The sequence below is a fragment of the Oryctolagus cuniculus genome, chromosome 15 (assembly GCF_051225735.1).
Source record: "Oryctolagus cuniculus isolate XC-2025 breed Fujian yellow rabbit chromosome 15, ASM5122573v1, whole genome shotgun sequence".
NCBI classification, from domain to species: Eukaryota; Metazoa; Chordata; class Mammalia; order Lagomorpha; family Leporidae; genus Oryctolagus; species Oryctolagus cuniculus.
Genome location: NC_142881.1, coordinates 45158300 through 45184614, shown reverse-complemented (window position 1 = coordinate 45184614; position 26315 = coordinate 45158300). Strand labels below are relative to the sequence as shown.

At 40.4% G+C, this 26315-nt stretch overlaps 1 long non-coding RNA gene across 1 annotated transcript; it reads right to left on the bottom strand.

Annotated features, from left to right (window-relative positions):
* Window positions 1-1139: 1139 nt before the first annotated feature.
* LOC149121984 (uncharacterized) lies at window positions 1140-25189 on the bottom strand. Its single transcript, XR_016221342.1, has 3 exons — window positions 25002-25189; window positions 14548-14663; window positions 1140-1324 (listed from the first exon to the last, which is right to left on the bottom strand). It is a non-coding gene; the product is annotated as an uncharacterized LOC149121984 (long non-coding RNA).
* Between the last annotated feature and the right edge of the window lie 1126 nt (window positions 25190-26315).

Below are 26315 nucleotides of genomic sequence, written 5' to 3'. Positions count from 1 at the left end.
TCATTAAATATGAGTAACCATAATAGTTACTCATTCTTGTGCCAGTTCATGGGCTAGTCTTTTTATAAACTTTGTTGCATTTCACTCTCACAATAATTCTCCAAGCTAAGTACTGCTCTTAGCCGCCTCCTCATCAGTCAAGTTTATGATTCTGTAAAGCTAGGAGAGGTGCTTAAAATTACTTGGTTCATAAACGGATCGAGGTTTATTTGTCCTTGAATCCTGTGATTCTCACATTAAAGAAACATTTAAAGAGGGAAAATAGTGTTAATATTGTTGTTATATTGGTTAAAAGTGAGAAGAGATGGGGTGAGAGTTGTGGAACAGTGAGTTCAGCCACCATTTGAAACATCCACATCCCATATCAGCGTATCTGATTCAGTACCAGCTACTCCATGCCTGATCCAGCTTCCTGTGAGTGTACATGGGAGGCTGCATAATGGCCCAAGTACTTGGGATCATGACACCTATGTGGAAGAACCACGTGGGATTCCTGACTCCTGGCGTTAGTCCAGCCCAGCCTTGACTGTTGTAGCTATTTGGGTAGGGAACGGACAGGTGGGAGAGCTCTCTGTGTCTCTTCCTTTCTCTATCACGCTTGTCTTTCAAATAAATAAGTCAATCTTTAAAAAAATTAAGTGAAGAGAGAGCACTTCAGTTATGAAGAGTAAGCCAGGCTTTTATAGAAGTCGGGTATTTATGAATAACTTGTGGATATGAAAATAACATGAAGCATGCCCAAGAGATCCAAGGCAACAGCAAGAATAAAATAATTAACAGGAAACACTCAAAATATTCCTGGAGAACAGTGAGTGATCAGACTATTTGGACTAAAATGATAAGGCATATTTGGAAAATATTGAGGTGAAGACTACAAAGTCAAGTTGAAGCCATGTAGTCCTGCTTCATGGAGGCTGAATCAGTGGTATGTATGGAATACATTAGAGTGGGAAGAGACTAGAAATAGTTCAAAGGCTTGTAAGGATTTTTGCTACAAAATCCATACCAAAGATAATGGGGCTTAGATAAGAGCCAACATGAAATGAACAGAAAGAATATACCAGAGAACTTTAAAAATATATCTTTATTTGGCATTGGAGAAGATGTAGGCATGAGATTTCAAAGCCTGAGTTTGGGCAAGTGACACAACTAAGAGGAGAATTCAGGAATATAGAAATATTATATGGCAGTTCAAAATGTTGAGATACGGACATCCTGAATGCATAGACCAAATGGCTGCAATAGCCACAGTCCTATGTCGTGGGTTAGTGGTTACATCTCCTGACTTGGATTCCAGTGCTCACCTCCAGTCCTTTATACCACCCTTTAAAAAAATGATTCCAAAAAGGTGAACCAACATCAGTACCTGAACTTGCATGTAGAAATCATATAGAGCAAGACTAAAAGAACCACCCTTGACCTCTAGTGGACCACAGAGATGATCCGTTGCTGAGAACTTTCAGCAGCAATCCACTTGTATGCTATGCACAACTGATTTCTAACGTAAGAACCAAATCCATGAGCAGTGTTTTGAAAAAGCGATCACAAAATTCAGATGAAAAGGCTAAGATCCAGTTTTTTAATAATCACAGTCATTAACATTAACTTAGTATATGTCAGGCACAGTTCTAAATATCACAAGTTCAAAGAACTGTTCATGATGAATATAATTTTTATCAAGCCCATTTCATAGAGGAGGAACATAAAAATCAGAAACGTGAACTAACATGTCTAGGCTCTCCTAACAGGCAGATTAGAGAATCTCAGTGTATCTGAGGCAAAAGCCTCTTACATAAATCATAGCACGTAAGCAAGTAATACCCACAATATTAATTGACGTGAGTTGGGATAATACCATTAATTGTTATTGGCTACCTCATGCTATGGTCACATTTTTCTGAGTATAGTATCAATTTTGTTTTCTAGAAAATAATCAATTTAGCGACTACTGCAATAACAGAAAAAGTGAAATGAGTAACCTCCCATTTTATTTTTCAAAAAGGATTCAATTTTGAAGCATATAAAGATTCTTTTTATAAGACGTGAGATTTAAAAGTAAAACTACTGTGGTTAAACCTTTGCTTGGAAACCTTATTCAAATAACCCCTGAGAAAGTTATTTTAATAGATATTGTGATTAGATATTCACTGAGAGTTTTAATAAAATATAATGTGTTTTAAAATCATAAACAGCTTTTCAAACGTCATTTGGTTAAGTTTACTCAGTGATCTTCTAATGTCCAACACCAAAAACAAGACAAACCTATGTGGGGCCAGTGCTGCAGCACCGGTATCCCATATGGGCGCCAGTTCTGGTCCCTGCTGCTCCTTTTCCCATCCAGCTCTCGGCTGTGGCCCAGGAGTGCAGTGGAGGATGGCCCAAGTCCTTGGGCCCCTGCACCTGCATGGGAGACTCAGAAGAAACTCCTGGCTCCTGGCTTTAGATCAGCTTAGCTCTGGCTATTGCAGTCATTTGGGGAGTGAATCAGTGGAATGGAAGACCCCCTCTCTCTTTCTCTGACTCTAGCTCTCTCTGTAACTCTTCCAAATAAATAAAATAACTCTTTAAAAAAAAATAGACAAACCTATGACAAAGCCTTGTTGTGTCCACCTATGCTCCCAAATACTGTCAGTATTGCTTAACAAATGATGCAGCTGAATTCTAGAGGCCTTGGAAGTAAAGGAAAACTTAAGTACCCAGCAATTAATTTAGTAGATAGAAAGTATCTATGTAAGAAAATAGGTGGATGTACTGGATTAGTGATGATTTCCCCTTTTATATGAGTCTACTTAAGTAATCTCAATAAAAAAAATGGGTCTGAGTTTTATTATTTATAAAAGGGTTGTCTGAATCACCTCAGCTGCTATAACAAAAGGCCACAGAGGGGCCAGCGCTTGGTGCAGCCGGTTAACGCCCTGGCCTGAAGCGCTGGCATCCCATATGGGTGCCGGTTCTAGTCCCGGCTGCTCCTCTTCCAATCCAGCTCTCTGCTATGGCCTGGGAAAGCAGTAGAAGATGGCCCAGGTCCTTGGGCCCCTGCACTCACATGAGAGACCTGGAAGAAGCTCCTGGTTCCTGGCTTCAGATTGGCTGGCCATCCAGGGAGTGAACCATCAGATGGAAGACCTCTCTCTCTCTCTCACTCTGCCTCTCCTCTCTCTGTGTAACTCAGACTTTCAAATAAATAAATAAATCTTTTTTTAAAAAAAAGGCCACAGATTGTATGGCTTACACAACAGAATTTCATTTCTCAGAGTTGTGTGGGTCAGAACCCAGAGAAGGCGCAGGTAGGCTTGGGAACAGGACTTCAGTGTATGAATTTGAGGGAACACAATCATTCAGTCTGTAATGGGAAATGGAGAAGACTCCTTCAGCGCCTTCCTAGATGTGTTCAATACTCATAAAAAAGAAATGCATTTGGTTGATTCTTCAATTCAGCCTGATTCTTGTTGTGAGAAACATTTTAAGGACAATTCTTCAGTAATTTAGAAACACTTTTTTCTAAAGTTAGTAATATAGAATTTATTTCTAATTAAAAGGTTTTTAAATTTTTTTTGTTTGACAGGTAGAGTTATAAACAGTGAGAGAGACAGACAGAAAGGTCTTCCTTCCTTTGGTTCACTCCCCAAAGGGCCGCTACAGCCAGCGCTGCGTCTATTCAAAGCCAGGAGCCAGGTGCTTCCTCCTGGTCTCCCATGCGAGTGCAGGGCCCAAGCACTTGGGCCATCCTCCATTGCCCTCCTGGGCCACAGCAGAGAGCTGGACCGGAAGAGGAGCAATTGGGACCAGAACGCGGCGCCCATATGGGATGCCAGTGCCACAGGCGGAGGATTAATCAAGTGAGCCGTGGCACTGACCCCTCTAATTAAAAGTTCTTAAAGTATTCTTATATTAGATCAGGGATTATGGGTTTAAGACTGTATATCCCAGATTTGCCAGATTTTGCCCAGATTTAGGAATCTCCATCTGGAGGGTTCCTTGTGAATCTACACTTTATTTTATTTTGTTTTTTAAAGATGTATTTATTTATTTGAAAGGCAAAGTTACAGAAAAATGGGGAGATAGAGAGAGATAGAGAGATCTTTCATCCACTGTCTTATACCCCAAATGCCATAAGAGCCAGAGTAGGGCCAAAGTCAAGCCAGGAGCCTGGAATACCAAACCAGTTTCTGAAGTACTTGGGCCATCTTCTGCTGCTCTCCTAGATGCATTAGTAAAGAACTGCGTTGGAAGTGGAGCAGCTGGGACTTTAACTGGTGCACACAGGGGATGCTGGCATTGCAGGCGGCAGCTTGACCTGCTCTACCACAACACCAGCCCCAAATTTACGTTTTAATGTTGGGTAAAGCTTGTAGTCAATCAAATTTGGAAAATGAGAAATCAGGCTAACTAGGAAAATTTTCTTCTCCAACTTTCAAACAAAAATGTACCCTTATAATGAAGTGGAGGGCATGCAGGGTGGAGGAATGTCACTTATTTCACAATTTAAAACACCCTTGACTAGTTGAGAAATATCATCTAACACTCGAGAGCATTTCTCTTCTGTTACCCTCCTGGAGACACCACATGGGCGGTCTTTGGGGTTACATGGAGAAACAGAGGGGAGCTCTGCTTTTCAGCCATCCCCTTCAATGTACCCAGCTTGTGAATAAAACCATGTGAGACCCTTAAACCTGCTATTAAATCAAATTAGCAGGTGGCCATTTGCCTAAAGCTATGTCTGTACTTTCAGTCCCCATAATAATATTCCATAACCTTAGTTAAAGAAACAAACCAAAACCTAACCAAAGAGAATTTTTTGGTAACAAATACTCAGATCACAGCCACTCGTGGGCAGCCAACTGATCAACCCATACTCAAACAAGGCAAATGTTTAAAGTCTCCGTGACCAAAAAAGGCAGCCTTGCAAGGAAGGGTTTTATCTGCTTTGCTTCCATGTTCATCCTACAACAAATCCAGCTGCTCACACTGCTGGATTCATCTCTGTGAACCTCTTCTGGTTCTGAATGCTACTCAATTCATGACTTGCTCTTTATTTAAATAAACACTGTTAAATTTATTTTGCCTTGGATTTTTTTTCCCTATCACAGTCCAGTCCCCTATGGAAGGTCACTACACATCCAGGCTGACTATAAAGAATCAATCATTTCAGCCCAGCCCATATTCATGATCCACAAAATCATGAAACATAGCAAAATAGTCATTACTTTAAGTTACTAAGTTTTGGGGTAGGATGTTATATACCAGAACATACACAAAGAGAATGGTTAACTTTTGGTCAAACACATGGGAAACTCTTTAGATGGAGTAAAATTTGAGTATCACTTTGAACCTCACCTAGGCTGATGGAGCAATATGAGAGAAGACAGAGGAACTTGATTTTGGTATATTGGATTATCTGGGTATTTTGGAGAATCAAGTACAATACAGTAATGAATAGGAGTCGGGCATTAGGCTAGGAAAAGTTTGCAATTTCCAACAACAACAACAAAAGTATATTACTCTCTTTAAACTGGATGCATTACTCTATTTCTAAAGGAAATGGGTATCCACTTCAGGATTTAAGAAAAAGAGAAACTTGAGATGAAAATGACTGAATTAGTTGGGAGCAAAATTGGAATAGAGAACTCCAGTTGCAAAGTTATCTCAATAATCCAAGAATTTAAAATCCTGAATCATTAAGGAATGGATTGGATAGACACAGGAGGAAGGATTAAGAGAGTAGCAATTAAATCCCAATTTTGGGGAGTGAGAATTTGGCACACTGGTTAAATAGCTGCTTGGTATGCCCACATCCCCTGTTAGAGTCTCTGAGTTTGAGTCTCAGCCCCGCTTCCATTTCAGCTTCCTTTTAATGCTTGTCCTGAGAAGCTACAGGTAAAGGTCAAGTAGTTGGGTTCCTGAAACCCATGTGGATGACCCTGAGGAAGTTCCAGGGTCTTGGCTTCAGCCTGGCCAAATCATGGCTGTTGCAGTCATTTGAGGAGTGAATCAGGGGATGGAAGATCTCTGTTTCCCTCTTTCATTTTTCTCTCTCTACCTTTCAAATCAATAAAATAAGTAAGTAATATTTAAGTTCCATTTTTGGTAACTGAATGGATTCTACTAATTGAAAAAAATGGAATAATTGGAAAAAGAGTAATTTATAAAATTATGTTTCAATTTCAGTTTTAGATATACAGACTTTGAGCATCAGTTGAACCAATTATATAGTTTAAGAGTGACATTAGGACACACAGCCTCTTTCTTCATGTATACTATATTAACATATTATATACATGCACATTGTCATGCTTGTATAACCTACATATGTATGTATGCATGTGCATTTAGCTTTAGGTGTGTATGTATATATTGACTATCCACACACAGAGATACTAGAATTTTTACTGTATCAGTGGTAGTTAAAACAAAGTACAAAGATGAAGTTGTCCTAAGAATGCAGGTGAAGAACCAAGAGGACATGGAAGAATGAAGTCTAGAACAATACTAAGGTGTGAGTAATGAGGAGAGGAGGACAAATATCTGTATAAAGAAACAGAGTAGATTCAGCCAGCAAAACATATTTCAGAGACTTAAGAACTTGTTTGATCACTTGTGTTGCTTAAAACTCACTTCACCCACCCACCAAACAATGTATACTTTATTTCAGAGTACTTAGGATTGGGCAGCAAATAATATCTAAGTGTTAGATAAATCCAAATAACTATGGCTTTGGATTTAGGTCTAGGGTGGTAAGACCATAAATATATATAATTACATTTTTCATGCATGTGTGTATTTATTCTACATCATTCACATGATAGCTTTTGAAATAGCCTTTTCACCACCATAATATGAAAAATGATCCATTTGCCTTCACACTGAACTATCAAATGATTCATTGCCTATTTTCAATTCCACATAACAAGCCAAAAGAAACACAGTCATTTTTTTTTATTTTATAAAGCAATGGCATGCTTCTAAAGCTATAAAAAGATTTTAGAAAATATCAGATTAATGTATATGCCCTGGAAATTTTTTTCATGAATGAAGTAGAAACTGAGAACTTGGAATGACTTTTATTTTATTGAGAATGATCTGCTTTTGCCATTCTCAATAAGAAGTGAGCCTTTTGGTTGAAACATTATTACCAATAAGCAATATTTTTGCTTTAATTTCCATGTCTGGGAGATTCTAAGCCACTTTGAAAAAATGAAAATTCTAAGATGCAAATTTATATTCTATATTTTTGAGTAGAAATATATTGTTTTTGCTCATTTTTCTAGCGATCAGGACTCTGAAACAAAAAATTCCACTTCATATATTTTTCTGAGCCCTTCAATCTCCTTTAAACGGAATATGGTCAATTCCTAGTTGTGGAATAACCACAAGACAATTAGAAGTTAAATTGTTGAGCAGCCCGCATCTAATTGAAGTCTCTCCATTTTAACTATTTTATTTTTAGCATCTGAAGCCGTCTGCAGCTCTTCTAGGCTATAATCATGTTTATTTAAGAGTAGTGCAGCTCTCAGTGAGAAAATAAAAACCTACCAGAACTGCTATACTGAATTGAAGAAACTAGGAAGATGGGCGGTATGTTTGGTGTAGTTTTCAGTTGTAGGATTCCCTTCAGTTGACTGTACAGGCATATCAGCCTGGGTTGTAAACCTCCATGTCAGATGGGCTTTCTCTGTCATGTGCCATGTGCATGAGTAGCAATCTTGATTCAGGAAGTTATTCAAGCTTTTCTCTTTACAGAACCTGTGAGGTTCTGAAGCTGCTGAGTAAGTTTCATTCTGCAAGTCATTCTAGGGACTCAACACAGCTAAAACTCTCAGTTTTTTGGAAGATACAGGTAAAACAACATGAAATAAAGATAATTTTTGCCAGGTTCATCCCCATAAATCAAGGAGTATAACCTAGAAATTTTTTGCCTATGCAGAAAGAGGACATTTGGGGAATATCATCTTCCTCATCACCCTATTAGCAAGCCTTCCTTAACTGCCTACGGTGCATCTTCCTCTCTGACTTACTCGTTCTTCACATGGCTTGTCATCATTCATTGCCAGAACAACTCTACGTGGTGGCTAATGTTACCATCTTTACTAATAAATGAACTAGCTATTAAGGGATAAAACGTATTATTAAATGTCAGAACAGTGTTTTAATGCCAGCACTCAAACTTTATATTTGTACTCTTGTTATTCTTAATATAAAGAAATTAAAATAATGGACACTTTGTTAAGAGAAAGACTTGAAGAAAAGAAAAACTCCTCAATATCAATGGCTTAGTTCCAATGGAGGCAGAGTAGAGAAACAGTTCATTGCTCTGTCTCTGGAGTTAAGTTCTTACTAGCCAGGACTGTTAACTTACACAAACCCCACACTTTTCTGTTTCATCATCTGTCAGATTAGTCAACTTTGAGAATTTGCTTCCTGGGTTGTTTTGAGTTTTAGACAAAAAAAAAAAGTGCATATAAGCATACTACACAAAGCACATGAAGTCCTCAATTAACTTTCACTTATCCTTACTATTGGGATAGTGTTATTTTCTCTATCCTTATGTATTTCAGAATGCTATTTCCCACCATAATTTGATTCACCAAATATTGCACCATCAATAGTATTCTAGTTCTAGAGGAAGAAATTAAAGAAATAGAAGTTACTTTTGCAGTATGGAAAAGGCAAACAAATGAATATTTAAAGAAACAATGAAAGAGCCGGCCTACAATGGTATTTGGAAAACTGCTAGACAGAACTCAAACTAAGTATAGTAGAGGCGATGAGTGGTCAGGAATGAGACAGTTATCAGGAGAGGTGTTACTGAAGTGATAAAGTTTGTGGAAATGGCGGTTAATATCTGGAGTGACAGGTGATTATGTTAAGCATTAAAATTTTTTTAAAATAATGTTAAAAAGTGTCAATACCAGGTATCATGTCAAAGAGCTGCTGAATAATGACTACAGAGACTCAGAGAGAAGAGTGAATAAAAAGACTGATGGCAGAGCCATAGGCTGCATAGGAAAGAGAATGTCTGGAGGCTGAAACTTCTGCTTAGGTGTTTTGGAAAGTCACGTCTGAATCGATGAGAGCATATGACTAGCAAGGTGCCAGAGGGATTTAAGAAATGTGGGATTGTAGTCTGACCTGGATGAATGACTCCACTAGCTAACATTCAGGCCAGCAGGCAAAGGCAGATGAGTTTGGGATCTATTTTGGCATGTCCTGTGTTGTTTCTTCAAATCTGACAGGGTAAGTGGTCACATTGTCCAGTTCTAGAGAGTTTATTTTACTGCTATCAATTTCTCATTCCTGAGAGATTTTACATGCAAGAAACTTTCTTCCTAACTAAATACCCTATGACATAATGAAGCTTCCATCCACTGGTTCATTCCCCACATGCCTGTAACAGTCAGGAGCTCAGAACTCACTCCAGGTCTCCCACTTGGGTGGCAAGGATCCGAATACTTGAACTATCACGTGCTGCCCTCCAGAGTATACATAGCAAGAATCTGGAATTGGAATCAGAGCTGGGACTTGAACCCACTCACTTTGAAATGGGATGAAAGCAACCAAGTGTATTCTGAATGACTGTGCCAAATACCTGTCCCCTAATACCTGCTTTAGAACATCAACAATAAGAGGCAGCAAGGAACAGTTTAGAAACTGCAGTCATTCTTTTGGATCTCTGACACAACACTTTAGCAAAAATACTATTTTTGACAGACTTAGTTATAGTGAGTCTGAGAAAAGATAAATTTTATTCTCTGTGACTTTCCATTTCATTGGAGCTGTTTAATGTAGGCCAATTGTACAAATGTTTATTTCTTTTTTTGTAGAATAGTGTCCTCTTACAAATACCACCATCTTTCTAGAACATCTTTCCTGCTATAACTGGTACACTGGCTGAAAAACCAAAACAGCAAAGAGGAGCATGGAGGCTGGAGAGGAGATCAAAGCAAGGCCTAGGACCTAGGACCCTGGACATGATCTGAATCCATGAAAAAAAATAAATAAATAAAGTATTACAGCAACAGTGCTCAAACCTTTTTTCCCAGCAGTCACATCAGAAACTTTCAATTCTAAAATATGTCTTTTATAATATCCTTGACACTTTAAGAATTTATAATAATTAGAAATCCTTAACTATGTGCCAGGCATTTGCCTAACCCACTTGCATTCAGGTATTGTCTTGTTTTATCCCTCTCCTTAAGCCCAGTACAGATAGGTACTAAGGCTGAGTAGCTCTTATCTGAAATGCTTGGGTCCAGAAATATTTCAGCCATTTTCAGATTTGGGGGTATTTACACACACATAATGAGATATTTTGGGGATAAACCCAAGACCACAAACATAATCCAATAATGTCTCACATATCTCATATCCAAGTGCCTGAAGATAATTTTACACAGTAACACAGCTGCATCCTGACTGCTACCTCTCACATGAAGTTGGGAGTGGAACATTCCACTCTTTGGTTCCATGTCAGTGCTTGGAAAGTTTCAGATTTTAGAGTGTTTAGAGTTTAATAATTCCAAGTTAGAGATTTTCAATGTAGTCCCATCGTTATTCCTATTTCCCATTGATCCATATTGAGGACCTGCAGCTTACAAAAGGTGGAATTTGAATTCTGGGAGGCAGACTGCACGCTAATGCTTTAACTCCAACAAGACCAGGGATTTACACAGTAGCCAAGCCCCACAGGTGCTTCTGACAGAACCCAGCCTGAAATGTTTAGCCAATATAGATATCATCTAGTAAATGCTGAACCAACCCTGAGTAACACCAAGCAGCTGGATCAATTTAAAACATGCTCGTTTTGCCCAGAGATTTTTTTCAAACAGTAATAAAAGTAACCTGTGCTTTTGAAAAGACTATGGTATGTCAAAAAAAAGAAAAGCAGGGAGATAAGACACTAGAGAGGGCACAGGCTGAGGCTTTGAAACTTTAAGGTTTGGTGTTCAACTCAGCGATCCCCAGCCCGAGGGGATAAACTGGGAGTCTTAAGAGATTTCTCAGTATCATCGTTCCATGATTCCCAGGCTTCCCACCCCAGCCGTCTCTTCCTTTGTTTTCTCCCTTCACCAAGGTCTGCCTCTCCAAGAATTTGCTTCACACAATTCTCTTTTTTTTTAAATCTTTAATTGTTCTCCAATCACTTCACATGCTCCAATCTCCACTTCACATGCCCATCATGCTTCTTCAGTGGAATGGTAAATCCTCTGAAAGTTAGTAATTTTATTTTCTACTTCCTTTGGCATCTCTTTCCATCCTTCTCCTCCCTACTGCAGCTCTCCAGTTTTTAACGTATTGATGGGTACAGATACATAAAAGAATCGATGGACATCAATAGCAGTTCTCACCATTCCTGTGGCAATCAACCACCAACTTTAAGAAAAAACATGTTCCTGTAAAGTTTCTCTAAAACCTCTATCCCCTAACTAAGCACTCTGCCCTTAGCATTTGTAATGGCCTCTTTTTAAAAGAAAGAAAGAAAGAAAGAGAGAGAGAGAGAGAGAGAGAGAGAGAGAGAGAGAGAAAGGAAGGAAGGAAGGAAGGAAGGAAGGAAGGAAGGAGGAAGGAAGGAAGGAAGGAAGGAAGGAAGGAAGGAAGGAAGGAAGGAAGGAAAGATGTATTTTGTTTATTTAAAAGAGTATTGGGGGGGGGCTTCTACCCACTGGGTTATGCCCCAGATGGCCACAAAGGCCAGAGCTGAGCCTATCTGAACCAGGGGCTTCTTCTGGGTCTCCCACATGGGTGCAGGGGCCCAAGGACTTGAGCCCCGCTGCTTTCCCAGGTGTATTAGCAGGGAGCAGGATCAGAAGTAGAGCAGCCAAGACTTGAACCAGCTCCCAAATGGGATTCTGGCAATACAGGCAAGGACTTTAACCTGCTAAGCCACAGTGCAGGCCCCTGTAATGGCTTTAAATTATTTTTCACCTCATGGATAATTTTCACTCTAATTCATTCATCCTAAATACACAGTACTGCCAAAGTACCTTCCGAACTTTGTCAGTTAAGCTCTTCCCTACCCTCTGTTAAATACACATATTTGGTGGGGGGGATTTATTTTATTTATTTGAAAGACAGAGTTATAGAAAAAGGTCTAAACAGAGAGAGAGGTCTTCCATCCTCTGGTTTACTCCCCAAATGGCCGCAAGGGCTGGAGCTGAGCCAATCTGAAGCCAGGAGCTTCCTCCAGGTCTCCTACATGGATGCAGAAGCCCAAGGACTTGGGCAGTCTTCTGCTGCTTTTCCAGGTGCATTAGCAGGCAGCTGGATTGGAAGTGGAGCAGCTGGGACTCCAACTGGCACCCTTATGGGAGGCTGGTGCTGCAGGCCAGAGCTTTAACCCACTGTGCCACAGCGCCTGCTCCATCACATTTTTTTTTTACCTCTACAATAACATGTCATATTTTAAGAGCTATGGACTCCAAATGCTAATAATTGTATCCTGGTTCTTCTACTCACATGTTGTGGGACTTGAACAAGCTGCAAGATACCTCTGCAAAATGTAAGATGGAGCTAACAAGAGCATCTTCTTTATGATAGGTGTAAGAATACAATGTGAAGGTGTCTGTTTAGTAATTTAAATACTGCTATTTAGTACTTTATTCAAGGAAACTTTTAATAATTAGTGGCCTTCATCACCATCAATGTCAACATGGCTTTAACATAATAATCAGGTTTCCATTCTGAGCACTTTTTTACCCAATATTTAAAATACAGTCCAAAACAACCACTCTGAGTCCCTCAATAGAACCAACACTTCTTGGCTTTACATGTCTTTTTCCTACCTGTGGTCTTGCCACAGGCCCCATCTCACCTTTCCCCAAACCCTAACAATTCTTCAAGAAGTTCATTTCTAAGAAGCCATTCCAGATCTCTCCAAATATGTGTAATTTCCCCTTCTTTACAGTTACACTGCTGTTTGTTTATTTGACCTACAGAGAGACAGAAAGAGAGAACTCCCATCTGCTAACTCACTCCTCAAATGCAGACAACGGCCCCTGGTTTCCAGGGTCTTAGCTGAGAACTGGAAATTCAATCCAAGTTTCCCACATGGATGGCAGGAACCCAATTACTTGAGTCATCATTGCTGGCTCTTAGTGTCTGCATTAGCAGGAAGCTGGAGTCAGAAGCTTAAACAGTGTACTTAACCCAAGTACTCCAATATGGGATGTGAATGTCTCAGTAGCAATCTTAATTACTAGGCCAAATACCTGCTGTTTGTAGCATTGTGGGAGATAGGGTACTTCTCTCAGGAAAGTAATTTATAATAGCTAATGATCTATGAGGTGATTTATATTTTTCCCTACTTTTCCTTTTTAGGTTTCTGAAGGTGGTGCTATTCAGATGATCTGTGTTTTTCTGATTCCAAAATAGAGGCACAGAAGAAATGTATTCCCTAACTTGGTATTAATTAGGACTTGCCTCAAGCAAAATAAAATCAAATTTTAATAGAGAAAGGATTTTATCATAAGGTATTAAGAGTATATCAGAGTTCTCAAAAAGGACCTAGGACCAAAATTCAGAGAAATGCAAGAACTGTCTAAATATATATATTTATATATGTGTGTGTGTGTATATATATATATATATAACTTGTACATCACCGAATCAAACAGCCCCCATTGATGTAATCCATTGTTAGAATGAAATGCAGATTTGTTTGTTTGTGCTGGAACTGAACTCCAGATTCTTGGAAATAGAATCTAATTGGCCAGATTTGGATTTTATCACCATGTAAAGAGGAAGACTCTCATGCTTATAGGTCAGAGGCAAGGCAACTCCCAGTGGGGGGAACTGTCCTTATAAATGGAGCTGATGAAAAAAGTCGAAACTTTTCAACTACATTTATTTCCTATTTATTTTATAAAATTTTTATTTGAAAGAGACACAGAGAGAATGTAATAGAGACATGCCAACACAAAGAGGTATTTTCTATCTGCTGATTAACTCCACAAATGTCTATAGCAGCCAGGGATGAGCCAGGACGAAGCTGCGAGACTGGAACTCAATCTATGTCTCCAACGTGGGTGGCAGGGACCCAGCAACTTGAGCTTTTACTGCTGCCTCCAATGGTGCATATGAGCAGAAAGCTGGACTCAGGATCTGGAATTGGGACTCAAACCCAGGTATTCTGATATTGGATGTGGTTACCCCAAGTGGCTACTTAATGACAGTATCAAACACGTACTCTATCAAGTATTTTTTTACCTAATAGATATCACTAATAAATGTATCATCTTTTATAATATAATAAGAGTGATTTTTAATGTTTCACACATTTTGGAGGTGGAGAAAAGCTGTTTAAGTGCACATTTAATACCCACATTAACCTAGAGTCTGAGTGTACCAAAGATACTAATATGAGATGTCAAGAGAAGAAATGGGGTGAGAGGCAAAGGGGAACTCTGCATTACCATATCACAAATTTCATTTTGTAAATATAAATCTATTCTGAAATAAAATGTTCTTTAGAAAAATAAATAATACACAAAACGCAAAGCTCTGATAGTTTGGGAATTTAACAACAGTGGTGGCATTTAGCAGACGCCTCACCTACACAGTGGAAGACTGCAGGAGGAGATGTTGGAGGTAGCAGAGCTATAGAAATGGTCAGAAGGAGGAGAAGTCACATTCAACAGAGCCTTCTGGACTCCAGGAGGATTTAGGAGCTGAAAAACACAGCCACATACAGTAAATGACAAGAAAGCCCAAACACTAATTGTATGCTTAGGTGCAAACCCTACCCTATTCCCAGTTATCTGTTCTCTCGCACACACAAAAATTACATTAAAAAATGATTGCCATAGTACAGGTAGCTGTCCCACGGCAGTTGATAGATTTATGACCAGACAGGAGATGATAACCTATGGGTCCTCAAAATTACTTAAGTGAAAAAATTTGGGATGAAATCAGTTGGATTTGTAATTCACATGGACTCACAGAGTAAAGCCTCAGGGGAACTGTTATTATTTTATGTTTTCCTCCTAATAAATGAAAAAACCTGCATGAAATGGAAGTTAAGGTTGCAATGGAAACTTCAAATATAACTACATAGGAGTATACAACCTAGATTCTAAACAAACAAGTGATTCCAGTGGCCCCACATGTCACAGTATTTCTAAAAGCATCCATTCCCCTCTCCTATGTTATCCCAAGACAATTTGGTTGTATTTGTTGCACCAACAAGTGGTTCAGTCTGGAAACAAGGGAGGATTAAATAAAACAGAGTGGGTAGCTCATACTCAAAATGCCTAGACCAGGAGTGCTTTGGATTTAGGAATATTTTGCATATACATAATGAAATATCTTGGATAGGGAACCAAGTGTAAACACGAAGTTCATTTATGTTTCATATATATCTTTTGAAATTTCTTTTTGAAAGGCAGAGTTGGGCAGTGAGAGAGAGACAGAGAGAAAGGGCTTTCTTCCATTGATTCACTCCCCAAATGGCCGGCACGGCCACTGCACGCCAATCCGAAGCCAGGAGCCGGGTGCTTCCTCCCGGTCTCCTATGTGGGTACAGGCCCAAGCACTTGTGCCATCCTCCGCTTCCCTCCCAGCCACAGCAGAGAGCTGGACTGGAAGAGGAGCAACCGGGACTAGTACCTGGCACCCCAACCAGGACTAGAACCCAGGGTGCCAGCGCCACAAGCAGAGGATTAACCAAGTGAGCCACGGCGCCAGCCTATTTTTTGAAATTTTAAAAATTATTTTCATTTTATTTGAAAGGTTGAAGGGAGAGAGAGACAGAAACAGAGAGTCTATGTGTTGGCTTACTCTCAAATGCTCAAAACGCCAGGGCTGGGCCAGGCTGAATATAGGAGCTAGAAACTCCATCAGGGTCTCCCACTTGGATGGCAGGGACTCAAGTCATCATATGCTGCCTCCCAGGGTATAGATTAGCAGGAAGCTGGATCAGAAGCAGAGGGGTAGGAAGGGACTCACGTTGTCACTCTGATATTTGCTACAGACATCCCAAGTGGTGTGTTAGCACTGTGCCGAATCCCTACCCTCACAGATATTTTGTATACATGGCTGAAGGAAACTTTGTACAATATATTTAGTGTATCTGCATTTTGACTGTGCCCCATCATCTCAGCAATCAAAGTTTCAGATTTTAGAGCATTTTGGATATGGATTTTCAGATTAGAGATGATGCATCCCCATGGCTGAAAAGATCATCTAAGCTCCAGGCTTTATGGCAACCTTTGATTTTCTTTTTCCCTTATCCTGTGAGTGCTATGAGATCACCTCCACCATTCTTGCCATAGGCCTCCACCAGAGCATTTATCACCCTGAATTGTCTCTGTTTATCAGCTCTCCACCAGATAGGGAATTCCAGGTGAACAAGCCTAGCTCTGACCACACACCCATGATCTGCCCCTTCATTAAACTCTGCTTGTAAAAATTCTCTGAGCAAGTCTCCATTTCTGACCAACACCTTCTCTGAACAGATGAACTCTGCTTTTTCTTAGGATGGAATATGTGTCTTACCTTTACTCCCAACTTGCAAATGTAGTTTAATATTCAATGTCCTCACAAATTCTACTGCTGGCTCAGAAGATCGATTCCAAATAATAAAGAAGTTTTTTTTTTTTTTTAAACTAACCCTATCTTTGAACCTGAAACACATTTCTTCTCACTACAACAAGTTTGGAAAAATTATGATCAAACATAAACCATGAAATGGAATTCTTATTTTTCCCTCAAAGTAAAGTTAGAAATAAGACAACCTAGAAATTGCCCTACAACCTCTGACTTTTAGGCTGCCATTAAAACATCAGGTTAAATTTAAAAATACAGTGGCCGCAACGGTTTTCCCTAAAACATGACTTGCCCTTTTAATCCTTTTTTCTATAGATTGTGCTAATATGGTCATTTTTTTCTTCCAAAGCCCGAATTATTCCAAATTTGGCCAAACAGGAGCTTTCATTTAGAAACAGGGCACGTCTTAGAGTTAATATGCACATGTGTGGTGTTACCCACAAGAGTCCGTCATTAAACACTATGAGCACTTCATTGTGATAGTCCTCTAAAAAGCTCAAGAAATTTTAAGTTCTTCTTTTCTCCTTTTCCAAAAAATATTCTGTTACCTACTTCCAGTATTATATATCATATGTGGTGACTGCTGCTTCCTATGATGGAAAAGAGACAGAAGCTTCAAACAGTGATGAATACAAGAACCAATAATTATATTATTTATATAAACACCAGTTATTTTAAAAATTGCTGATAAAAGCTTTGAGGTCATATTATGCCTTAAAATTAGTGACCTGATGCTTCACTCAACACACTAAGAGTATATTTTTATCTAATTTTTCATGCATTTATCATAACTGTGTCACTGGAAAATTCATATTTGCATCCAAGTAATAATGGCTAATAAATGAAGGCAAGTGTAAAATAATAGCACTGACAGGAAAGCACAGAGCAGAAGTCATTCTCCTTTTTAAAAAGGATTTATTTATTCATTTGAAAGGTGGAGACACAGAGAGAAAAAGATACCTTCATTTGCTGGTTCACTTCCTGAACAGCCGTAAAGGCCAGGACTGGGCCAGAATGAAGCCAGGAACCAGGAACTCCATTCAGTTCTCTCGTGGGAATAACAAGGGCCCAAGCACTTGAACCATCCTTTGCTGCATTCTCAGGCATGTTAGCAAGGAGCTGGATAGGAAGTGGAGCAGCCAGGACTCCATCCAGTACCCACATGGGATGCCAGCACTTCGGGCTGCAGATTAATCCACTAAGCCACAATGCCAGCCTCCGGAAGTCATTGTTATTTCAGAAAACTTGCTGATAGGGCCTGTTATTGTGGTGCAGCAGATTGGGCTGCTTGTGCTGTGTGCATCCCATGACAGAAGGCGAGTTTAAGACCCACTACCCTGCTTCCAATCTGTTTTTGTTTTTGTTTTTGTTTTGACAGGCAGAGTTAAACAGTGAGAGAGACAGAGACAGAGAGAAAGGTCTTCCTTCCATTGGTTCACCCCCTAAATGGCCACTATGGCCGGCGCTACGCCAATCCAAAGCTAGGAGCCAGGTGCTTCTTCCTGATCTCCCATGCGGGTGCAAGGATCCAAGCACTTGGGCCATCCTCCACTGCCTTCCCAGGCCACAGCAGAGAGCTGGACTGGATGAGCAGTAACCAGGACTAGAACCCGGTGCCCATTTGGGATGCCGGCGCTGCTGGCAGAGGATTAGCCAAGTGAGCCACGGCACTGCCCCCTGCTTCCAATCTGGATTCCTGCTGATGCACCTAGGAGGGCACCAGATGACGGCTCCAGTGCTTGGGCCCCTGCCGTTCATGTGGGAGACCAGAATGGAGTTCCTGGCTCCTGACTTCAATTTGATCCAGACCTGGCTGTTGTGGCCAGTAGGGTAGTGAAACAGCAGATGGAGGGTCTTTCTGTGTCTCTGTCTCTTCATCTCTCTCTGTTGCTCTGCCTTTCAAATAAATAACTAAACCACCACCACTTTCAAAATTTTTAGAGTGATTCATAGAAGAATTAGCAAAGTGAAAATATCAAAAATAATAAAAATGACATACTCCTAGCTTGCACAAAGCCATCACCCAAAAATGAAACAGAAATACAAATGAATGTCAAATGTTATCAAAATGTACATCAAACATCAAATAAATCAACTACAATCAAGGAATCGTAACAATAAAATTATTTGCCTGGAAACTATTCACTGTTAATTAAAGAAAAGATTAGATGTGCTTTCCTGGCTGCTTTTTTCTCCCTATTCCCAGCTTGGAGTTTCTTGGTTTGGTTTTGTTTTTTCACACAACGGTGTTCTCTTAGTCTCTCCTGCTTCACCACACCCCCGTTTTCACCCTCTGCCCCTTGTTTCTCGATGACGTCTCTGTTCAGCAGGTGTCCCTAGCCCCCATTCCTGTCTGTATCTGCCTGTGCACAGCATGTCATCCCATCACAGCTTGGATGTGGACTCCAGTACCTCTTCCTTCATTCCCAGGACCTCTTTTCCATAGAGGAAAATCCTGCTAGTAATTAGTATGCCACATACTCAGTTCTTTTTAAAGAAAGAGCATCTCTGAGATTCACATGTTACTATAAATTATGGAAACAAATAGCAACTATTTGAGTAGCTCTCAGAGGAAGCAAGAAGTAAAAGCATTTTTAAATAAAACTTCACTTTTTTCAAAAATATTTACTTATTTATTGAAAAGGCAGAGTTACAGAGAAGCAGAGGCAGAGAGAGTGAGGTCTTTCATCCACTGGTTCACCTCCCAAGTGGCCACAGTGGTTGGAGCTCCACCAATCAGAAGCCAGGAGCCAGGAGCCAGGAGCCTCTTTCAAGTCTCCCACATGGGTGCAGGGGCCCAAGGACTTGGGCCATCTTCTACTGCTTTCCCAGGCCATAGCAGAGAGCTGGATCAGAAATGGAGCAGCTGGGTCTCAAACCAGCGCCCATATGGGATGCTGGTGCTTCAGGCCAGGGCGTTAATCCACTGAGCCACAGCGCCGGCCCTCAGATAGTCTGATTTTGATTTTAATCTTGATTCCTGGTAGATATTTGAAAGCCCTGTCAAAGAGATTGGACTTAAGGAGAATGCTGCTGTAGAGGCCAGTAAGAGAGACAAGAGAACTCAAATCCAGAAAAGGAATTTGGGCAATAAACACTTTAAATAGTTCGATTTCCTTAATAAGCCATGAAAAGGAAATGAAAATAATATGCAAGCTATTTCCATGAATTTATTTGTTAAAAATTAAATACTGGTAATATCCACCACCTAGAAAGATGCAAGAAATTGGATTTACTCTTAAACACTAAGAGTGGGAATATAATATGGTAGTTACTGTTGAAAGGTAATTAACAGTGGAAGGGGAGAGGGAGCATGAGAGGGGAGGGTTGCAGGTGGGAGGGAACTTATGGGGGGGGGAGCTATTGTAATCCATAAGCTGTATTTTGGAAATTTATATTCATTAAAGAAAAGTTAAAAAAAAGAAAGGTAATTAACAGTACATCTCATGCTAAAGTGAAAAACTCATTTAAACAAAACTTGCATGGATAACAAAGGAATGTTTAATAATATCAAGCATTACATTGCTTGGAAGAATACATAACTGGACTCATGACCAATCAACAGGGAAACAACTGTCCTGTACAAAATATGCAACCTTTACAGAAGAATGTGGTGATCTATATATCATTTTGAGATTTCTCCAAACCATGTTCAATGGATAGAGAAATGTAGAGCCAAGGGGCCGGCGCCTTAGCTCACTAGGCTAATCCTCTGCCTGTGGCGCTGGCACCCCGGGTTCTAGTCCCGGTCAGGGCACCGGATTCTGTCCCGGTTGCCCCTCTTCCAGGCCAGCTCTCTGCTCTGGCCTGGGAGTGCAGTGGAGGATGGCCCAAGTGCTTGGGCCCTGCACCCCATGGGAGACCAGGGGAAGCACCTGGCTCCTGGCTTCGGATCAGCGCGGTGTGCCGGCTGCGGCAGCCATTGGAGGGTGAATCAACGGTAAAGGAAGACCTTTCTCTCTGTCTCTCTCTCTCACTGTCCACTCTGCCTGTCCAAAAAAAGAAATGTAGAGCCAAACATATAGGGCTGTTTCACTTACACTAGACAGATGGCTATCAAACACTAAATTGTTATGATTAAAGAAGAGAAAGGATTTGAAGAGGAAGGAAACCGTAAAGGCTTTGAAACTATGTTTTTTTCCCATATTTTTACAATAAGGACAAATTCATGTATTGCTTCTGAGTTAAAGGGAGGGCAGTCAAATAATCAATGAAGTAGAGGCCGGCCCTGCGGCTCAATAGGCTAATCCTCCGCCTGCAGTGCCAGCACACCAGGTTCTAGTCCCAGTCGGGGTGCTGGATTCTGTCCTGGTTGCCCCTCTTCCAGGCCAGCTCTCTGCTATGGCCCGGGAGTGCAGTGGAGGATGGCCCAAGTGCTTGGGCCCTGCACCCGCATGGGAGACAAAGAGAAGCACCTGGCTCCTGGCTTCAGATCAGGACGATAAGCCAGCTGCAGCACGCTGGCAGCGGTGGCCATTGGAGGGTGAACCAATGGCAAAAGGAAGACCTTTCTCTCTCTCTCTCTGTCTCTCTCTCTCTCTCACTGTCCACTCTGCCTGTCAAAAAAAAGAAAAATCAATGAAGTAGAAAAACAGATTTTAAAATACAGCAAAGCTTCATTAATTTTTTGGAACTAGGAGGGATTTGCTAATGGGATATATCTCTTTTGAAAAATACATTCCATCGGGCCAGCATTGTGGCGTAGTGGGTAAAGCCACTGCCTGCAATGCCAGCATCCCATATGGGCACCAGTTTGTGTTCCTGCTACTCCACTTCCAAACCAGCTTCCTACTAATGGTCTTAGAAAAGCAGTGGAAGATGGCCCAAATGTTTGGGTCCCTGCAACTCACATGGGAGACCCTGAGGAAGCTCCTGGCTCCTGGCTTCTAGTTGGCCCTGACCAGGCTGTTGAGGCAATCTGGGGAGTGAACCAGCAAATGGAAGATATCTCTCTGTCTGTAGCTCTTTCAAATAAATAAAACAAAATCTTTAAAAAAATAAAAATACATTCCTTGATTTTCAAAAATTGTGTATCTTATAAACAAAATATATAAATATTAATAAATAAAATTGAGCACATGAATGAAAATTTAATTCTCGGAAGGCCTAATAGTGGATCATTATCAGAAAGATAACTTTTGCTTACAGAAGTTATTGGTGAAATGCTTACCTTTAGATAGGATAGCAAAGGAACCCACAATGGGGGCCAATGTTGTAGCACAGTAGATTAAGCCACCACCTGTGATGCTGGCATCCCCTATTGGGAGGCCTCTTTTAGTCCCCACTGCTCTGCTTCCAGTCCAGCTTCCTGCCAGTGTACGTGGAAGTCAAAGTAGTATGTCCCAAGAACTTGGGCCCCTGCCCCTCATGTAGGAGGCCTGGATGTAGTTACTGGCTCGTGGTTTTGGCCTGGCCCAGCCCCTACCATTGCAGACAGTTGGGTAGTGAACAAAGAGATGGAAGATCTCTATCATGGTCTCTCATTCTCTTTGGTCAATCTGCTGTTCAAATAAATAAAACAAATATTTAAAAGAAGAACCTGCAAGCATGAAAATATTTGTTGGGGTTTGATAGCTATTGTGGTTTATATTGTTACAATGGTGCTTACATGATAATTTCCCTGAAAAAATAGTTCAACCCAGAAATCCCATTTCATTAAAACCATTTGAAAACAATGATTTTAGTCTTAATTGTTCTTGCTTTAAGATAATCACAGATTTTTTAAAAATCATTTCAAATTCAGTAAGACATAGCTGCAATTTCACAATTTTAAAGTTTAAATTGGTAAAACCTGATTAATTTAATTTCACCATAACCTGCATTAGTCCTAATTAAATATTTTATTATTATTTTTTTTTTTTGACAGGTAGAGTGGACAGTGAGAGAGAGAGACAGAGAGAAAGGTCTTCCTTTTGCCATTGGTTCACCCTCCAATGGCCGCCACGGCCAGCGCGCTGCGGCCGGCACACCGCACTGATCCAAAGCCAGGAGCTAGGTGCTAATCCTGGTCTCCCATGGGGTGCAGGGCCCAAGCACTTGGACCATCCTCCACTGCACTCCCAGGCCAGAGCAGAGAGCTGGCCTGAAAGAAGGGCAACCGGGACAGAATCCGGCGCCCTGACCAGGACTAGAACCCGGTGTGCCGGCGCTGCAAGGTGGAGGATTAGCCTAGTGAGCCGCGGTGCCAGCCTAAGATTTGATTTTCAAACATTAATCATTCTCAGGATAGAGGCAAATTTGCATTCTTCTTATATATTCATTTAATCGTATTTTGCTTATTCTTCAGACACAGAATTAAGCCACACATAGTTCTTTCCTGGATATTCTTAATCCTTCATTTCTTTTTATTTGTCTGTATAACTGGATAAGCAGTTGTCTGACTACTCTTGTATTTCCTGAATTCCAGGGTAAATTCATCTCCTGCAATATTTTCATTATTTAAGCTCCAAGCCCAGTCTATCCTAAAGGTAAGTGAAGTTTGTACAACACACTCAACAGTTTGACTAAGTTGACAATTCCCTCCTACTATTTACTTTTATTGAAAAGCAAAACCCAGACATGTATTGTGGTGCATTGGGTTATGCTGTTGCTTGAGATACCTGTATCCTATAATGGAATACACGTTTGAGTCCTGGCTACTCCACTTCTGACCCAGCTACCTGCTAATGTGCCCAGGAAGGCGGGATAATGGCCCAAGTTCTTGAGTTCCTGACAACCATGTGGGAAACTTGGAAGGAGTTCCTGGCTCCTGGCTTCAGCCTAGCTAAGCTCTGCTGTTTTAGCTATTTTGGGAGTGAACCTGCAGATAAAAGATCTCTCCCCCTACTCCCTCTGTAACTCTGGCTTTCAAACAGGTAAATGCATCTTTTTAAAAAAGGAAAACCAATCAAATATTTAAGTATGCTAGGTCAAAAAGATATCAGACTACACTTCCCAGAATAATGTCTCTCAAATTTTGCAGTACATTACAATTATTTGAGGGTCTTTAAAAATCTCCAATGCTCATGCTGCACTCCATGCTAATTATGTTAGGAGCTCTGTGGATGGGCCACAGAGCCACAGTGGTTTTCCAATCAGTGTAGGTGATCCAATCAACAACAAAGATTGAGAACCACAGTCCCAGAGAACATTAAAAACTTTCAAAGCAGCTGCAGCAGCCTCCATAGCAAATTAGAACAGCCAAAGAAGTACTCCTATCAGTGACAGTGCAAAGCCAGTGAAGTCACAGACACACTGGATTACCAAGTCAGTTGGTGTTTTATTTAAAAGAAAAGAAAGACAAGATTTAGTACACCTAAATGAAGGTCCAGACGCCTTAAGTCTTTGACACCTGTGCCTTTCATTGGGTATTAAATAATTAGAAGTTAGGCCACCTGTGTGTATTTTCGCCACCTCAAATGAGAGCAAGTTTCAATTATTTAGAGGCTAAAGTTGAAAGATTTAGAAGACACTAGAGAGCAGCTTAAGCAGGTGGCTTACTGCCTTTCTTTCTTTGGTACTTAAACTACTTTCTGCACAGTCTCTGTGCCTTCCCCAACGGGCCTGCATCACCTGGCAGTTGCTGCACAAGGCTTTCACGGTGATAGGATATGTCTGCTCATTCATTTAAAGAATCAAACATGAAAGGTTTATGTTCACAGTAGATGTTTAACTTTGTGCCATTGGAAGAATGATTTCAGCCATCTTTAAGACCACAGCTCTCTACAAGTTAAATGGTTTTTAGGTGTTGGTGCAGGCATAGAAACCACAGGTTTAGAATTACGCTCTGTGCCCAGGGAATTTTGTGAAGTTGGCGCACAGTAATGTTGATAGTGGTGTTAACGTGTCTCATGCCTCTTGGACATAAATGTCTGTTACAAGACCATTTTGGTAGTTCACCAGAATTTGCTATGATGCTTTCTTCATCTAATAAATCATATCACATGAAATTCATTAAAATCCCCACTGTTTAATACAAAACTATAATTCATCCTGTTCAACTCCATATGTTTCGGGAGTGGAACCATTAAAAATCTGTGTATTTGGGGCCAGCACCATGGCACAGTAGGTTAATCCTCCACCTGTGGCACTGGTTTTAGTCCCGGCTGCTCCTCTTCCAATCCAGCTCTCTGCTATGGGCTGGTAAAGCAGTAGAAGATGGCCCAAGTGCTTGGGCCCCTGCACCCACATGGGAGACCGGGAAGAAGTACCTGGCTCCTGGCTTCAGATCGGCGCAGCTCTGGCCGTTGCGGCCATCTAGGGAGGGAATGAACAGAAAGAAGACCTTTCTCTCTGTCTCTCCCTCTCACTGTTTGTAACTCTATCTCTCAAATAAATAAATAAAAATTTTAAAAAGTCTGTATATTCTTACTCCTCTTCCCTTTCCCATTCAGTGATAAATTTATCAAGTCATCCCTATTCTTTTACTTTAGCATACAGGTTATAACATTCCCAAGATACACCCTGGGCATTACCATTCCTACCTGCAATTCTCTGTAGGGAAGTTTAGGAAAATCAAGTTCTAATACCCATCTGCTGAGTCCATATGGCATTCCACAAATCCATTCCAAGATTAAGGCCAAAACATCAATACTTCTTTATCTGAGAAAGAAAAACTGAGGACTGTGAGCTCCAAACTTGTCTCATTAGATTAACCTGTCATTCTTTTAAGACTTCCAAGCTCCAGGCCACACCCCAATCCAATCAATCACAATTTCTGGAGGAAGGGCACAGGCCTCTGTAGTTTTAATTGAGCTGAGGTCATTGCTTGGGTTTCAATTCAGGTGCTTGAAAAAAAGTCTCATTGCACTCCTTTTAGAAAATGTAGATTCTATAATAACAAAGGGATCTGTTACATGGACATCTTACAGGAACAATCCAGGCCAGATGTGTTAGGTGGTTACTGTATCTTGGTGAATGTGAATTACAATTGAAAGTAAAATTTCTTTCTCACAAAAGTCAGAATAAGGCGTGCCATTCATCAAGGTCATCTCAAGGCCATCTAATCATTACATAAGACAAACAACAAAATACATGGGAATATTACACCAAGAGAAATTATTTCAAAATACATTTTGTATTCTTTATAATCTTTGATTTACAGATATATTTATACAACATAATAATCCAAATAATCCAGCAATAACAAATAATAATAAATAAAATTACGATGTATTTCAAAACTTAATTGTGAGTATGTTACTTTCTGTCCAAAGAATTCTGTAATTAATGAATACAATATAAATATTGTAACACTATTTTTTAAAAAACTTTACTGCAATTAAGTAGTCCTGCTGCAGAGGAAAATAAATACCGTGTTTACTGAGTCTTACGGTATCTTTGCAGAGAGAAAGTCAAATCCTTTTTGGCAGAAAGGGATTGAGGCCTTATTGATGAATTCAGCAAGTCATTAGGAACAAGTATTACAGCATAAGCACAGACCTGGGTGCCACATGGAAGGATGTAGAAGGGCCTTGCACTTGTGAAGAGCAGTTTGATGGGAATGCCACCCTTTTAATTAATAAACATAAAAGTAGTGTATTAGCATTGGAATAGGCACTATGAACAGGAATTTGTGAGAGCCCATGAAATTCCTGACAGCTTGTGAGAAATGGGGTAGGGGGGCAAGGTAGACTTTTCTTTGGAAGATGAAGGGGGACTTCATGAGATGAAATGGTAAAGGGAAGGAAACTCAAGCACCAGTTAATTGCCTTTGTTTGTCTCTATATCAGTTTCTCTCATTCCAAGTTTGAAACTCAGGGAAGTTGTCAGAGGAGTATCTGAAAACACAGAAAGTA